A 6,000-nucleotide genomic window follows, 5' to 3' on the forward strand; every position below is an offset into this window, starting at 1 on the left:
GTACCATATACCCAGCTGTTGTACCATATAACCAGCTGTTGTACCATATACCCGGCTTTGTACCATATACCCAGCTGTTGTACCATATACCCAGCTGTTGTACCATATATCCAGCTGTTGTACCATATATCCAGCTGTTGTACCATATACCCAGCTGTTGTACCATATACCCAGCTGTTGTACCATATATCCAGCTGTTGTACCACATACCCAGCTGTTGTACCATATATCCAACTGTTGTACCATATATCCAGCTGTTGTACCATGTACCCAGCAGTTGTACCATATACCCAGCTGTTGTACCATATACCGAGCTGTTGTACCATATACCCAGCTGTTATACCATGTACCCAGCTGTTGTACCATATACCCGGCTGTTGTACCATATACCCAGCTGTTGTGCCATATACCCGCTGTTGTACCATTTACCCAGCTGTTGTACCATATACCCAGCTGTTGTACCATATATCCAGCTGTTGTTCCATATATCCAGCTGTTGTACCATATACCCTGCTGTTGTACCATATACCCAGCTGTTGTACCATATATCCAGCAGTTGTACTATATACCCAGCTGTTGTACCATATATCCAGCTGTTGTACCATATATCCAGCTGTTGTACCATATATCCAGCTGTTGTACCTGTATTCCCTGGAACGCAGGAGGGAGAGATACATGATTATATACACCTGGAAAATCCTAGAGGGACTAGTACCGAACTTGCACACGAAAATCACTCACTACGAAAGCAAAAGACTTGGCAGACGATGCACCATCCCCCCAATGAAAAGCAGGGGTGTCACTAGCACGTTAAGAGACCATACAATAAGTGTCAGGGGCCCGAGACTGTTCAACTGCCTCCCAGCACACATAAGGGGGATTACCAACAGACCCCTGGCAGTCTTCAAGCTGGCACTGGACAAGCACCTAAAGTCAGTTCCTTATCAGCCGGGCAGTGGTTCGTACGTTGGTTTGCGTGCAGCCAGCAGCAACAGCCTGGTTGATCAGGCTCTGATCCACCAGGAGGCCTGGTCACAGACCGGGCCGCGGGGGCGTTGACCCCCGGAACTCTCTCCAGGTAAACTCCAGGTATACCCAGCTGTTGTACCATATATCCAGCTGTTGTACCATATACCCAGCTGTTGTACCATATACCCAGCTGTTGTACCATATACCCAGCTGTTGTACCATATACCCAGCTGTTGTACCATATATCCAGCTGTTGTACCATATATCCAGCTGTTGTACCATGTACCCAGCTGTTGTACCATATACCCAGCTGTTGTACCATATATCCAGCTGTTGTACCATATACCCAGCTGTTGTACCATATATCCAGCTGTTGTACCATATATCCAGCTGTTGTACCATATACCCAGCTGTTGTACCATATACCTAGCTGTTGTACCATATACCCAGCTGTTGTACCATATACCCAGCTGTTGTACCATATACCCAGCTGTTGTACCATATACCCAGCTGTTGTACCATATATTTAGCTGTTGTACCATATACCCAGCTGTTGTACCATATATCCAGCTCTTGTACCATATACCCAGCTGTTGTACCATATATCCAGCTGTTGTACCATATACCCAGCTGTTGTACCATATACTCAGCTGTTGTACCATATACCCAGCTGTTGTACCATATACCCAGCTGTTGTACAATATACCCAGCTGTTGTACCATATACCCAGCTGTTGTACCATATACCCAGCTGTTGTACCATATACCCAGCTGCTGTACAATATATCCAGCGGTTGTACCATATACCCAGGTGTTGTACCATATGTCCAGCTGTTGTACCATATACCCAGCTGTTGTACCATATACCCAGCTGTTGTGCCATATACCCAGCTGCTGTACAATATATCCAGCTGTTGTACCATATACCCAGCTGTTGTACCATATATCCAACTGTTGTACCATATACCCGGCTGCTGTACCATATACCCAGCAGTTGTACCATATACCCAGCTGTTGTACCATATATCCAGCTGTTGTACCTGTATTCCCTGGAACGCAGGAGGGAGAGATACATGATTATATACACCTGGAAAATCCTAGAGGGACTAGTACCGAACTTGCACACGAAAATCACTCACTACGAAAGCAAAAGACTTGGCAGACGATGCACCATCCCCCCAATGAAAAGCAGGGGTGTCACTAGCACGTTAAGAGACCATACAATAAGTGTAAGGGGCCCGAGACTGTTCAACTGCCTCCCAGCACACATAAGGGGGATTACCAAGAGACCCCTGGCAGTCTTCAAGCTGGCACTGGACAAGCACCTAAAGTCAGTTCCTGATCAGCCGGGCAGTGGCTCGTACGTTGGTTTGCGTGCAGCCAGCAGCAACAGCCTGGTTGATCAGGCTCTGATCCACCAGGAGGCCTGGTCACAGATCGGGCCGCGGGGGCGTTGACCCCCGGAACTCTCTCCATGTAAACTCCAGGTATACCCAGCTGTTGTACCATATATCCAGCTGTTGTACCATATACCCAGCTGTTGTACCATATACCCAGCTGTTGTACCATATACCCAGCTGTTGTACCATATACCCGGCTGTTGTACCATATATATAGCTGTTGTACCATATATCCAGCTGTTGTACCATGTACCCAGCTGTTGTACCATATACCCAGCTGTTGTACCATATATCCAGCTGTTGTACCATATACCCAGCTGTTGTACCATATATCCAGCTGTTGTACCATATATCCAGCTGTTGTACCATATACCCAGCTGTTGTACCATATACCCAGCTGTTGTACCGTATACCCAGCTGTTGTACCATATACCCAGCTGTTGTACCATATACCCAGCTGTTGTACCATATATTTAGCTGTTGTACCATATACCCAGCTGTTGTAGCATATACCCAGCTGTTGCACCATATACCCAGCTGTTAAACCATATATCCAGCTATTGTACCATATACCCAGCTGTTGTACCATATACCCCGCTGTTGTACCATATACTCAGCTGTTGTACCATATACCCAGCTGTTGTACCATATACCCAGCTGTTGTACCATATACCCAGCTGTTGTACCATATACCCAGCTGTTGTACCATATACCCAGCTGTTGTACCATATACCCAGCTGCTGTACAATATATCCAGCAGTTGTACCATATACCCAATTGTTGTACCATATATCCAGCTGTTGTACCATATACCCAGCTGCTGTACAATATATCCAGCTGTTGTACCATATACCCAGCTGTTGTACCATATATCCAACTGTTGTACCATATACCCGGCCGCTGTACCATATACCCAGCTGTTGTACCATATACCCAGCTGTTGTACCATATATCCAGCTGTTGTACCTGTATTCCCTGGAACGCAGGAGGGAGAGATACATGATTATATACACCTGGAAAATCCTAGAGGGACTAGTACCGAACTTGCACACGAAAATCACTCACTACGAAAGCAAAAGACTTGGCAGACGATGCACCATCCCCCCAATGAAAAGCAGGGGTGTCACTAGCACGTTAAGAGACCATACAATAAGTGTAAGGGGCCCGAGACTGTTCAACTGCCTCCCAGCACACATAAGGGGGATTACCAAGAGACCTCTGGCAATCTTCAAGCTGGCACTGGACAAGCACCTAAAGTCAGTTCCTGATCAGCCGGGCAGTGGCTCGTACGTTGGTTTGCGTGCAGCCAGCAGCAACAGCCTGGTTGATCAGGCTCTGATCCACCAGGAGGCCTGGTCACAGATCGGGCCGCGGGGGCGTTGACCCCCGGAACTCTCTCCAGGTAAACTCCAGGTATACCCAGCTGTTGTACCATATATCCAGCTGTTGTACCATATACCCAGCTGTTGTACCATATACCCAGCTGTTGTACCATATACCCAGCTGTTGTACCATATACCCTGCTGTTGTACCATATATCCAGCTGTTGTACCATATATCCAGCTGTTGTACCATGTACCCAGCTGTTGTACCATATACCCAGCTGTTGTACCATATATCCAGCTGTTGTACCATATACCCAGCTGTTGTACCATATATCCAGCTGTTGTACCATATATCCAGCTGTTGTATCATATACCCAGCTGTTGTACCATATACCCAGCTGTTGTACCGTATACCCAGCTGTTGTACCATATACCCAGCTGTTGTACCATATACCCAGCTGTTGTACCATATATTTAGCTGTTGTACCATATACCCAGCTGTTGTAGCATATACCCAGCTGTTGCACCATATACCCAGCTGTTAAACCATATATCCAGCTATTGTACCATATACCCAGCTGTTGTACCATATACCCCGTTGTTGTACCATATACTCAGCTGTTGTACCATATACCCAGCTGTTGTACCATATACCCAGCTGTTGTACCATATACCCAGCTGTTGTACCATATACCCAGCTGTTGTACCATATACCCAGCTGTTGTACCATATACCCAGCTGCTGTACAATATATCCAGCAGTTGTACCATATACCCAATTGTTGTACCATATATCCAGCTGTTGTACCATATACCCAGCTGCTGTACCATATACCCAGCTGTTGTGCCATATACCCTGCTGCTGTACAATATATCCAGCTGTTGTACCATATACCCAGCTGTTGTACCATATATCCAACTGTTGTACCATATACCCGGCCGCTGTACCATATACCCAGCTGTTGTACCATATACCCAGCTGTTGTACCATATATCCAGCTGTTGTACCTGTATTCCCTGGAACGCAGGAGGGAGAGATACATGATTATATACACCTGGAAAATCCTAGAGGGACTAGTACCGAACTTGCACACGAAAATCACTCACTACGAAAGCAAAAACTTGGCAGACGATGCACCATCCCCCCAATGAAAAGCAGGGGTGTCACTAGCACGTTAATAGACCATACAATAAGTGTCAGGGGCCCGAGACTGTTCAACTGCCTCCCAGCACACATAAGGGGGATTACCAACAGACCCCTGGCAGTCTTCAAGCTGGCACTGGACAAGCACCTAAAGTCAGTTGCTGATCAGCCGGGCTGTGGCTCGTTCGTTGGTTTGCGTGCAGCCAGCAGCAACAGCCTGGTTGATCAGGCTCTGATCCACCAGGAGGCCTGGTCACACACCGGGCCACGGGGGCGTTGAGCCCCGGAACTCTCTCCAGGTAAACTCCAGGTATACCCAGCTGTTGTACCATATATCCAGCTGTTGTACCATATACCCAGCTGTTGTACCATATTCCCAGCTGTTGCACTATATACCCAGCTGTTGTACCATATACCCAGCTGTTGTACCATATACCCAGCTGTTGTTCCATGTATCCAGCTGTTGTACCAAATACCCAGCTGTTGTGCCATATATCCAGCTGTTGTACCATATACCCAGCTGTTGTTCCATATATCCAGCTGTTGTACCATATACCCAGCTGTTGTACCACATACCCAGCTGTTGTACCATATACCCAGCTGTTGTACCATATACCCAGCTGTTGTACCATATACCCAGCTGTTGTACCATATACCCAGCTGCTGTACAATATATCCAGCTGTTGTATCATATACGCAGCTGTTGTACCATATATCCAGCTGTTGTACCATATACCCAGCTGTTGTACCATATATCCAGCTGTTGTACCATATACCCAGCTGCTGTACAATATATCCAGCTGTTGTACCATATACCCAGCTGTTGTACCATATATCAAGCTGTTGTACCATATACCCAGCTGTTGTACCATATACCCAGCTGTTGTACCATATACCCTGCTGTTGTACCATATACCCAGCTGTTGTACCATATACCCAGCTGTTGTACAATATATCCAGCTGTTGTACGAAATACCCAGCTGTTGTGCCATATACCCAGCTGTTGTACCATATACCCAGCTGTTGTACCATATATCCAGCTGTTGTACCATATATCCAGCTGTTGTACCATATATCCAACTGTTGTACCATATACCCAGCTGTTGTACCATATACCCTGCTGTTGTACCATATACCCAGCTGTTGTACCATATATCCAGCTGT

This window comes from Cherax quadricarinatus, chromosome 79, assembly GCF_038502225.1.
Source record: "Cherax quadricarinatus isolate ZL_2023a chromosome 79, ASM3850222v1, whole genome shotgun sequence".
NCBI lineage: Eukaryota > Metazoa > Arthropoda > Malacostraca > Decapoda > Parastacidae > Cherax > Cherax quadricarinatus.